We start from the raw sequence: 12832 nt of genomic DNA, 5'->3' as shown, positions 1-12832 counted from the left end.
CCCCCCCCCCCCCCCCCCATATCGCTACAGGCCATCTGAAGCAAGGTCCTAACCCGAAACGTCACCTACTCATGTTCTCCAGAGATGCTGCCTGACCCGTTGACTTACTCCAGTACTTTGTGTCTTTTTTGTAAACCAGCATCTGCAGTTCTTTGTGTCGGAACATAAACCTCAGTGGTAAGGTTCACAGAACATTGTCAGTTTCAGTGTGGCATTACCTATTAAGGTGTTGCAAAGTTTGGCTGTTGACACATGTAGCAAGGCAGGTGCTTTCCTTGCAGGCAGCTCTTGAAGTAACTTATCGCCATCCACAAAACACTCTCCCAACCTCCGGCAATTGTTGCTACACTCTGAATGGATTCTGCAGTTGCCAGGCGGTTTAGTTTAGTTCAGTTTAGAGATGCAGCGCTGAAACAGGCCCTTTGACCCACCGAGTCCGGGCTGACCCCCACAGCGATCCCCGCACGGTAACACTGTCCTACGCACACTAGGACAACTTAAAATTATACCAAGCCAATTAACCAATACACCTGTATGCCTTTGGAGTGTGCGAGGAAACCGGAGATACTGGAGAAAATCCACGCAGATCACGGGGAGAAGGTACAAACTCCGTACACACAGCACCCATAGTCAGCATCAAGATGGTGTTGTGGCAGGTAAGGGGACATTGCTCTCAAACAGACAATGGGATTTGGACAGGTCAGCAAAGAAGACTGCACTACATTGTAATGCCCAGTGCTCTCGGCAGCAACTTGCCAGGAAGGTATCTGTAGAGGTAAGTGTCATATGCCTATAATGGAGACACTCCACTCTGCCTGCTCCCCTTATGAGCTGAAGGGAAGGGAGATGAAGCCTTCTTCTCGTATAGAATATGGGTGACCTCGTTAGCGCAAAAGAAAGCAATACTGGTTGCGATACGGCAGAGATTAACATCTGCAGCTGGAATGTGCCTGAGACTGGGAGGCCAGGCGCCACTCTGTCCCTGGCCTCGTGGGGTGGACGTGGTGAAGTATCTGTTCATAGCGCTCGTAATGTATCTGGTGCAGTCATAGCACATGACAAATTGTATTTGAGGCCGATGTTACATTTCAGATGGTGAGGCTGCAGATTTCACTGCTGGCAAATGTTGTACTTTCCACCACAATTTACATTATCTGGGAGTTTTTAATGCTGGTATAAAAGTAAAAATCAGAATGAAAATCCCACCAAGGATTGAGATGATGAATTGGCCAACGTGTGCCAAAACACATTGAAATGCCCTAATGAGGGTTCTCCCAAACTCAATTGGTACAGGACGTTGTTGAAACAAGAGACTTCACAAAATGACAGTCTACCCTATTCCACAGCTACCAATTATTTTTCCTTGTGGCTGGTCTCATGCACATATCAATGGATAGCATTCTTGGGGTGGATTGAGAGGGACCTAGGTAACTTGGACCTAAAACACTGAAAGTTACTCTGCAGGTATGGCAAGCAATAAGAAGACAAATCCTTTGTTGTCCATTATTGGTATTGGTTTATTATGGTCACATGTACCGAGATACAGTCAAAAACTTTGTAAGCTATCCGTTCAAATCATACAACACACAAGCACAGTCAAGCCATACGCAAGTATAATAGCTAATGCAAAGGGAAAATAACCATAGTGTAGAATATAGCATTACAGCATTATAGCATTACAATTACAGAGAAAGTGTAGACAAAAAAAGTGCTATGGCCACAACGAGGTAGGTTGGAAGATCAGGTCTACACTTTAACTTAAGGGAGGTCCATTCAGTACTCTGATAACAGCGGGGAAGAAGCGGATCCTGGATCCGGTGGTTGTGCTCTCAAGCATTTCTGTGTTCTGCCCAGTGGGAGAGGGGAGCCGAGGCAATGACCGTAGGTGTGGTTGGTCCTTGCTAAGGTTGGCTGCTTTCCCATGAAAAGCAGCGAGAAGTGTAGATGGAGTCGATGGTGGGCGGAGGCTGGTTTATGTACCCATAAAATACCCATTGATTTGGCTTCCATGCCAATGAATTCCACAGATTCACCACCCTCGGTTAAATAAATTACTCTTCATCTCCATTCTAAAGGTATGTCCTTTTATTCTGTGCTCTCTGGTCCGAGACTCTCCCACTACTGGAAACATACACTCCACATCTACTCATCTACACCTTTCATTTTCCTTGAATTCTCTACATAAGAAGTACTTCTTCTTCTTGTTGCGTATTGCGTGCACAGTCTAAAGTTGTAGGACAACTTGTTCTATTTGATCTTATTTGATTGTGCACGCCAGGTTGATTTCATTCGTCGAAACAGGGCGGACCAAAGATCCTATAGCAGCTCTGCTATAGGATCTTTGGGGCGGACCACGTGAAAGTTGCACTCTCCCAGCCCCTAGGATGTACTAATTTCTTGCAGGTCTTGATTGAGTAGATGCAGAGATGGTCTGCAGAGTCTAAAGCCAAAGGTCGCAGTCACAAAAATAAAGGGCCCTCCATGGGCCACAGAGATAAGATTTCTTTTCACCCAGAGTGTGTGAATCTTTGGAATTGTGGATGTTAAATTCCTGAATATGTTTAACAAAGAGATTGATAGATTTTTAAATGTTAATCAAGTCAAGTCACAAGTTAGTGTGGAAAGAAAGTTGCTAAACTTCAAGTTCAGTCACGAGCTCAGTGAAAAGTTGAACAGATACAAGGGGCACAATGGCATATGTGTATCTTTCATTCTGTATTCCCCCTCCAGAAGTGTCTGAACAAAAGTCTTAACTGCCACAGCAGAGTAAAATGGAGGGAATGCTGTGCCTTTGCGAATGTCATCTTTTGGATGAGATGTTGAACAAATTCCCTCGGGTGGAGTGTGAAGTTTGCACGTTCTCGCTGCAATTGTGTGGGTTTCCAGGTACTCCTGTTTCCTCCCACACCCCAAAGACAGACGGGTTTGTAGGTAAATTGCCCCGAGCATGTAGGGAGTGGAATAACATAGAACTAGTGTGAATGGGTGATCGACGATCAGTGTGGACTCGATGGGCTGAAGGGCCGGTTTCCATGCTGTATCTCCAGACTAAACTTAATTCCCAAACTAGAGAATCTAGTTGTGATCACTTTACTGTAAGTGGGCAAGAAGGAACTGCAGATGCTGGAAGATCGAAGGTACACAAAATTGCTGGAGAAACCCAGAGAAACTCAGCGTGTAAGTGGGTGCTGGTTGTTTGAGCCTAATTGGCTGTCTTGTCTCCAACACAACAGCAGTGCCTACTTTTGAAAAGAATTGGTTCATTATCTATTGTAGGAAGAAACTTCAGATGCTGGTTCCAACCGAAGATAGACATAAAATGCTGGAGTAACTCAGCGGGACAGGCAGCATCACTGGATGGAAGGAATGGGTGACATTTCGGGTCGAGGCCCCTCTTCAGGTTCATTATCTATGCGAAGACACAAAAATGCTGGAGAAACTCAGCGGATGCAGCAGCATCTATGGAGCGAAGGAAATAGGCAATGTTTCAGGCCGAAACGTTGCCAATTTCCTTAGCTCCATAGATGCTGCTGCACACGCTGAGTTTCTCCAGCATTTTTGTGTACCTTCGATTTTCCAGCATCTGCAGTTCCTTCTTAAACTCATTATCTATGCGGTTGGGAATGTTGTAAACGCTGTTCTTCATCACAAGTCCTCTTTCTCTCTTGTTACAATAGAATAGGTTTGGAATGTTCTAAATATAATGATACCTTTTTAAGGGAATGACCAGACGAGGCCAATCCATTCCGTTTATTTTAAGCGTGACAGGTGTTTTACAATCAGCCACAAATGGCAGAACCTCAGGAAGTGTGTTTACATGAAATGCTTCTACACTCCAGAAATAATTGAGAGGAATGCAACATCTGTTGCGACGGCTTTATGGATAGAAACACAATAGATGCACAAAGAAGTAGCACAATTAACATCAGGGAAAAGTCATGGGTCCATTTGCTAGTTGTCTTCCTACATAGTCTCCATTTAGTTTACAGTTTATACCTGGAGGCCAGAAGTAAGATAACTTTGAAGGACAGCTCCTTCTTTACACACTACTCCCCAGGGTGAAAGGAAGGGAAATTGAGAATCTTTCAGTACAATCAGCTAAGAGATGCATCTTATAGTTTAAGTCCAGAGATACAGCGTGGAAACAGGCCTTTCGGTCCACGAGGACCAGTGATCCCTGTATACTAGCACTATCCTACACCCTTGGGACAATTTACAATCTTTACCAAAGCCAATTAGCCTACTAACAAACCTGAAGTTCTATGGAGTATGGGAGGAATCCAGAGCTCCAGGAGAAAATCCATGAGGGTCACGGGGAGAATGTACAAACTCTATACAGGCAACACCCATAGTCAGAATCGAACCTGGGCCTCTGGCATTGTAAGGAAGCAACACTGTGCCGCCCTTAAGTCTTACAGTTAGCAATAGTAGTGAAGATCATGATATCCTTCAGAATTCCGATTCAGATCATGATAGTAGAGACAACGAAATGCATTCGAAATTGGCAATTATTTCCCAATAGTCTCCTGCTGTTGCTTTGATGGTAGATCTGTAGAATGCCCAGGGGAATGAAGCCCCAGCTGTCTCCAGAACTCATGGTTATGAATCTGATGCACAGAAGCGCTCGGACAATATTCTAGCTCTCCATCCTCTGTGAACTGCATACTCTCTGCCAGTGTTCCCACTGTTGCTCCTGATGCTCATTTAATAAGATGTTAAACAGTATAAATATGTTTACCCATACATCTCAACTAATTACCCCAGGCCCACAACACACAGCAAACTTCATAACACCTTATCCCAGCCTGGCCAGGGCAGGATGGAGAATGACCCAAAAAATGTTTGACAATTTAGGTGCGGGCAGCAAAGGGTGATTAAAATAACCTCATTACGCCATTCATAAAATGGCTCAGACACAAATTATTTAAATGAATAAACAGAGGATCATTTTAAACCGAGTATTTTTTGATTCTCATTTACAATTTGATTAGAGTTAATGTTTTAAGCATGACCTTTCAGTGAAGTCAGGCAAAGCCTTCGCCCCACCCTTACACCAAATATTTCTCAATCCAGATATAGAAACAAGGAACTGCAGATGCTGGTTTACACAAAAGGACATAAAATGCTGGAGTAACAGTGGGTCAGGCAGCATCTCTGGTGACCATGAATATGCGACGTTTCGAGTCGGCATCCTGCTGCAGACTATTCAATCCAGCCTTACATACAGAAGTGATTTCAGGGTCTCACTCATGGCAACAGTATATTTGTTATGGGACTCAGCTCACCAGAAGATGTAGCAGAGACCTGGGTCCTTATTACAGTTAATTTTAAGAGTATGATCCAGATCATGAGCCTTTCATTGTGGCTATAGTGAACTCAACTCGAACACATAGAACACAAAGTGGTGGAGTAACTCAGCAGGTCGGGCAGCCTCTCCAGAGGACTTGGATGGGTGACGTATCTGGTCGGAACCCTTCTTCAGGCTCAGCTTTTGTCCGGCGAATGTTTCGATGTAAGAAACATCCAAGAATCGATGTTCTATAGGCACAACAACAACTCGGAGCATTGGAGGCTGTGATGAAGAGCTGGAGGCATCATGTCGTTTCAAGGCTGATTCCAAGGAAACACGTGATTCATCAAGCAGCAGATTATAGATACGAAAGCAAAGCCAAGCCCAGACCTTGGGAATGGTTGTCATTGCCATTGTTGACTTGTTTTATCCTGTTCACTCTTTCTCTGTGTATACCCATGAGTTGGTGTCTATCCCTTGAAAATGGAGATGAGGTGGAATTTCTTTAGTCGGAGGGTGGTGAATCTGTGGAATTCATTGCCACGGACGGCTGTGGAGGACAAGTCATTTGGTATTTTTAAAATGGAGATTGACAGGTTCGTGATTAGTAAGGGTGTCAAAGATTACTGGAGAATGGGGCTGAGAGGGAAAAATAGATCATCCATGCTCAAATGGCGGAGCATACTTCATGGGCCAAATGGCCTAATTTTGCTCCAATATCTTATGGTGTAACGTGTGAGGAGAGGAAAGAGCTAAATTAGCTATGGCAGCATCAACGTGTGATTACTGATGGATGGCTTAACTGATGTGAACTGTATGATTCCAGTTGCTGTGAGCCACACTCTACACTGATGAAGACATCAATATTGGTAGAACCAATAAACGGCCGATGATGGTTTGCCAAGGAAAGACACAAAGTGCTGGAGTGACCCTGGAGAACACAGATAGGTGACATTTTGGGTTGGGTCGCTTCTTCAGACTGATTGAAGAGTCCCAACCAGAAATGTTATCTATCCATGTTCTTTAATGCCCCTGTTCCACTTAGGAAACCTGAACGGAAACCTCTGGAGACTTTGCGCCCCACCCAAGGTTTCTGTGCGGTTCCCGGAGGTTCCCGGAGGTTTTTGTCAGTCTCCCCACCTGCTTCCACTACCTGCAACCTCCGGCAACCACCTGCAACCTCCGGGAACCGCACGGAAACCTTGGGTGGGACGCAAAGTTTCCGTTCAGGTTTCCGTTCAGGTTTCCGTTTAGGTTTCCTAAGTGGGACAGGGGCACAAGGATGCTGCCTGACCCGCTGGGCTACTCCAGCACTTTGTGTCGAACACAATGACGGTGCCACCGTAGAATTGTCCGGTAATATCCGGTAGGCGGCGCGACTCTCGTCAGCAGCGGCCTCTGCAGCCTGTCTGCGTTTTTATTATTTTTTGTCTATGTTTCTATGTAGTTTTTGTTATTTTTTGTTGGGGTGTGTGTGTGGGAGGGAGGGGGTAACTTTTAAATCTCTCCCTGCACGGGAGACCCAACCTTTTCTTTGTCGGGTCTCCGTTGTCGTTGGGGCTGCAACGAGGAGCGGCCTCCAACAGGAGAAGACCGGGGGCTCTGGTGCCGACGACTCACCTCACCGTCGCGGAGCTGGCCGAGTCCAGAGCGGGTGGAGCGGTGGTGGAGCGCTGCTGCTGCTGCGGCCCGACCTCTGGAGATTCGGAGGCTGCAACTGCGGGTCTGGCGGACGGCGGCACCGGGAGCCCGCGGGTCCCTGGAGGGAGACCGCTTTTCAGGGCTCTCGCAACGGCGACTTCTCCCGCCCGAGTTGCGGGGTCGAAGAGCTCCTGGAGCGGGGCCTGACATCACCGCCCCGCGCGGCTTGGAATGGCCGCGGGACTCTGCGAGCGCACGCCGGGGGCTCTAACAGCAAGACCCGGTGTGCGACCTCGCACCGCCCGGCGTGGCTTTAATGGCCGCGGGACAATCGCCATCGCCAGCCGGGGGCTTTGACTTTGACTCTGACATCGGGGGGGGGGGGGGGGGAGAGTGCAGTGGAGAGATACTTTTTTTTGGCCTTCCATCACAGCGATGTGATGGATGTTTATGTAAATGATGTTGTGTCTTGGGTCTATTTGTTTGTAATGTATGGCTGCAGAAACGGTATTTCGTTTGGACCTCAAGGGGTCCAAATGACAATTAAATTGAATCTTGAATCTTGTATGAGCAGTCACAGTGCCCACAACACTCTATAGTTAAACCAGTCTAGAAGCAAACTTTAAACTCTGCATTTCTTTCCTCCTGAATAATTGTGCAAGGTAATCTTATCCGATCTGGCATTGTAATTTACATTGAGTTAGACAAAGTATTTCACAGCAGTGACAAGTATCTCGAAATATAAATGTACGAAACCTTATTTAAAACCACGTAGGTGTAGCTGTTATAAAATGCAGCGTTTACAACTGGTATTCTGACTATAAACGCATGGTGCAAGAATACATAGCCTTGGAAGTCACTGTGGGAGCAGAGAGGCAATGTGTGCACGTTGATTTTCCAGTCGGCATTCAGGACATGTCCTGGCTGGACATCGTAAGGTTGGGATTAACACCTGTTGTCCTGTTATTAAAAGCTCAGCCTACATGAAAGGAGGCCACTGCTGGAGCCAGCTTGTCTTATTCAAATCAATCCGCACACTCCACACTTGTCCTGACAAATGTCAAGGTCCAAGCACAACATTAGAACGTTTGCCCAAATGCGATCCCTGGAGGTCAGGGTCCAGGAATCTATCCCCCCCTGACTCCAAAGTGAACAAGGTGAAAATTCAATCACATGTGTGTTCGGTTGACTGATCCGGACTTCGCTGCCTACAGTAGAAATGGGATCAGAGTCAGTCAGTGCCATCAAAAGGGAATGGGGAAGCACTTGGTAGAAATAATTTGGCACAGGTCTGTGGAAGGAGCACAGGAATTAACCTACCAGAAGCTGCCGTGCACTTAGAACATAGAACATGGAACATAGACATAGAAAATAGAACATACAAGAGAACAGCAGAGGAACAGGCCCATTAGATACGATAGTGGCATTCAAGTGCCTATTAGTTAGGCGTATGGACGTGCAAGGATTGAAGGGATATGCATCACATGAAGGCAGAAGACAATAGTTTAACTTGGCATCAGGTTCGGCATGGAAAATGTGGACTGCTGACAATGTTGACACTGGGCCACCAATTAAATGATTGATGATACCTAAAGCGCTGGACACCGTGCGCTGCTGGATCCTACACAAAGGTAACAACTTTATTATTTTTTTTTTTTACAATAGGTGCAGGAGTAGGACATTTGGCCCTTCGAGCCAGCACCGCCATTCACTGTGATCATGGCTGATCATCTACACTTAGTACCCCGTTCCTGCCTTCCCCCTATATTCCCTGACCCCGCTATCTTTAAGAGCTCTATCCAACTCTCTCTTGAAACCATACGGAGAATTGGCCTCCACCACCTTCTGTGGCAGAGAATTCCACAGATTCACAACCCTCTATGTGAAAAGGTTTTTCCTCGTCTCCATTCTAAATGGCTTACCCCTTATTCTTAAACTGTGGCCCCTGGTTCCCCAACTCCCCCAACATGTTGACTTCCCCAACATCGGGAACATGCTTCCTGCGTCTAGCGCATCCAAACTCTAAATAATCTTATATGTTTCAATAAGATAGCCTCTCATCCTTCTAAATTCCAGTATACAAGCCCAGCAGCTCCATTCTATCAACATATGACAGTCCCGCCATCCCGGGAATTAACTACACGAACCTACGTTGCACTCCCTCAATAGCAAGAATGTCCTTCCTCAAATTTGGAGACCAAAACTACACACCATACTCCAGGTGTGGTCTCACTAGGGCCCTGCACAACTGCAGAAGGACCTCTTTGCTCCTATAATCAACTCCGCTTGTTATGAAGGTCAACATGCCATTCGCTTTCTTCACTGCCTGCTGTACCTGTATGCTTACTGATGAGCAAGGACTTCCAGATCTTGTTATACTTCCCCTTTTCCCAACTTGACACCATTCAGATAATAATCTGCCTTCCTGTTTTTGCCACCAATGTGGATAACCTCAGATCCTGGGGCTGTGGAGATCATGTGAAGGACAACATACCTCTGTAGTGGACCTGGATCATGGGAGAAGGGAGAACAGAGTTCCAGAAAAAGGGATGTAGAAGCCATGAGGCATGGTGAGAGTCCATTGCTGGTGCTGAGTGGCTTGTTGGGGTGTTGAGGATGGCTGCAATCACAGTGATTCAGAGGTGATCATCGGGCAAGGGTTAGGGTGAGAGTTGAAGGGGTTGCTGGGTTGGCAAATTACAGAGAGGTCCGTGACTGGGGAGGAGATTTGTTGCTCCATTGGGATGTCATTGTTGTGCCATTGTGCTGAGGCCTTTGGGACCAGACAGTCACTGAATCACACCGCTGGTCGATGGGATCACCTAATCAGGGGCCGACATTTGGTGACACAGAACTGCATATGCTTGAATCTTGTGCAAAACACCAAGTGCTGGAGGAACTCAATGGGTCAGGCAGCATCTGTGGAGGGAACGTACAGAGAGTAGTGCGTTCGGCCGAACGCACTATGGGAACTTCACTCGCCCCCCTGCAGGAACTATACATCAGGAGGTGCAACTCCAGAGCCAACAAAATCATGGGAGACCCCTTCCACCCCTGCAACGGACTGTTCCAGCTGCTACGGTCAGGCAAACGCCTCCTTTGCCATGCTGTGTGAACGGAGAGGTTGAGAAGGAGTTTCTTCCCAGAGGCCATTCGGACTGTAAATCTCACCAGGGACTAACTTTACTGAACGTTTTTTTCCTTCCAATATTTAATATGTAAAAGAATATGTGTGTGTTTATGATTGTGTTTATAGTTTGTTTGGTTGTTTGTCTGTTTGTCTTTTTGCACAAAGTCCGCGAGCATTGCCACTTTTCATTTCACTGCACATCTCGTATGCGTATGTGACAAATAAACTTGACTTGACTTGAGATGACATTTCCGATTGGGACCTTTCTTCAGATCCATCTTCAGAGTTCCTCCAGCACATTGTGCTTTTCCTACACTGGGTAGTTTATAGCCAGCTCGAGTGACTGTTCACTGGGATTCAGGAAGCAGGTAACAGAGGAAACTTACAAGGTGTGGGGTGCTGACATTGATCTGCAACCTGGTGGATACAACGTGCTTCAGTAACTCAGTGGTTCAGGCAGCACCTCTGGAGAGCATGGATAGGTGACGTTTTGGGTCGGGACCCTTCTTCAGGCCTGGTGATGCTGCGTTATGTTGGTGTTCTCTGGAACAACCTGGGCTGTTTTCTCCCTGCAATTGATATCTGTTGCATGGTGACCACTGCCCTTTTACGCTCATTGTCCGATGTAGCAGATCAATCATCAACAAAAGCAGTATTCCCCATTATCATGCTGAGGTTTCCTTTCTCACCCACAACACCATAAGAACATGAGGCATTGGAGCAGACTTAGGCTATTCAGCCCATCAAGTCTTCTCTGCCGTTCAATCACGGCTGATCTATTTTTCCCCTCTCAACCCCAATCCCCATAACCTTTGATGCCCTTAATAATCAAGAACCTCTCAAAAATACCCAATGGCTTGGCCTCCACAGCCATCCATGGCAATGAGTTCCACTGAATTACCACTCTCTGGCTAAAGAAATTCCTCTTCATCTCCATTTTGAAGGTACATCCTTTTATTTTGATGTTGTGCCCTCTGGTCCCACTACTCCCACTACTGGAAACATCTTCTTCATGTTCACTATTTTGGCCTTTCATTATTTGGTAGTATTTAATAAGATTCCCCCTAATTCTCTAAACACCAGCGAATACGGGAACATAGTCTTCAAATGCTCCCTTTAAAATGCATTCAGTATGTTCCCCTTATCGCCTGACCTGTCTAAACCCATCTCCATATGCTCTTGTGTCTCAGCCCTCTCTCCTTCCCCTCGTTCTGCTTTGAAAAACTGTAAACCCTTCCCTCTCCCCCCAGCTCCAAGGAACTGGCCTGAAGTGTTGACTGATTCCATTGTCCACAGATGATGCTTGACTCTGAGTGCTTCCAACATTGTGGCGTTTGTTTCATATTCTGGCATCTCCAGAATTATAAGGTGGGACCATTAATTGCACAAACTATGGTAATTACGTTCCCCTCCAGAAAATGTCATTTCCACAAGCACATCTTTGGGGGAGGGGTGGGGGGGGGAGGGAGGGGGGGGGGGGGGGGGGGGGGGGGGGGGGGGGGGGGAGAACAGAGGAACACATATGCATTTTCTGGTCCATTTCTTTGTACTTTCTCATCAAACCTGAATCCGGCTGAAACCAGGCACTAGGAATTGCAGATGCTGGAATCTTCATCAAAAAACACAAAGTGCTGGAGTAACTCAGCAGGTCACGCAGCATCACTGGGGGATATGGATCAGAGCCTTCTTCAGAATCTCTAGGCTCCAGACCTGAAACATCACCTATCCATGTTGTCAAGAGATGCTGCTTGACCCACTGAGTTACTCCAGCACTCTGTGTCTTTTTTTTGTAAAGTAGCATCTAAAGTTCCTTGTGCCTCCATCTCCAGAGAGCCTAGAAAGACAACATTTTGGGTGAGGATCTATCTTCAGACTGAAGAAGGGTTCCGACCCAAAGCGTCACCTATCCAGCACTTTATGTTTCTTGGACTGATACCAATCTGAATTTATGTTTCTTGGACTGATACCAATCAGCTGCACTAGGTGGTGGTCAAGTCCACAGAGTAGTAGTTGACTGTAAAAGGGAATTGAAACTCTCATGGTTTACTAATACACGCCACCTCTAATGCTGACTTAAAACTTATGCAAGTTGAATCGGGTTTCAAAATGACTTATTGTATCTGACCACCGAGGACACTGAAATAATATTACATTAAATAAATATTTTGCTGAGTTGAAAATCAATTATTGTCTGAACTTTCATTTTCTTTCGTAAGTACAAAAAGGTTAAGATTTATAACACTGTGGCACCGTGGTGTTGCTGGTGGAGCTGTTGCCTCACAGCGCCAGAGACCCGGGTTTTATCCTGACCTCCGGTGCTGTCTGTGTGTCGAGTTTGCAAGTTCTCCCTTTGGATGAGGAAGTGGGATAACATAGAACTCGTGTGAACAGGTGATCAATGATCAGCATGGAAGTAGTGGCCTAACCCTGACCCTAACTCTAACCCTAACCCATGATGTGTCTCTTATTAAACTAAACTAAACTAAACTAATATGCATGAGTAAAGTCGTAAAACAGAGTCTGCATGTAACTGTGAATAAGCTGCTAATTATGATGGATTTGATAGTGTGTGAGATGCTTTGTGTACTGTGTTTATTCTATCTTCATTTCCACAAACTAATCTCCATTTACCAGTTCAATCTTCCAAGTTCTCATCTTAAATCTTGTAAGGCTTAAAATATTCTAGAACATAGAAGTCGTGGTCAGGATCGAACATGGGCCTCTGGCACTGTCAGGCAGAGTCTCCACCAGCTGTGCCACTGTGCCACCCG

Source organism: Leucoraja erinacea, chromosome 22 (assembly GCF_028641065.1).
Source record: "Leucoraja erinacea ecotype New England chromosome 22, Leri_hhj_1, whole genome shotgun sequence".
NCBI lineage: Eukaryota > Metazoa > Chordata > Chondrichthyes > Rajiformes > Rajidae > Leucoraja > Leucoraja erinaceus.
This window is presented reverse-complemented; position numbering follows the sequence as displayed.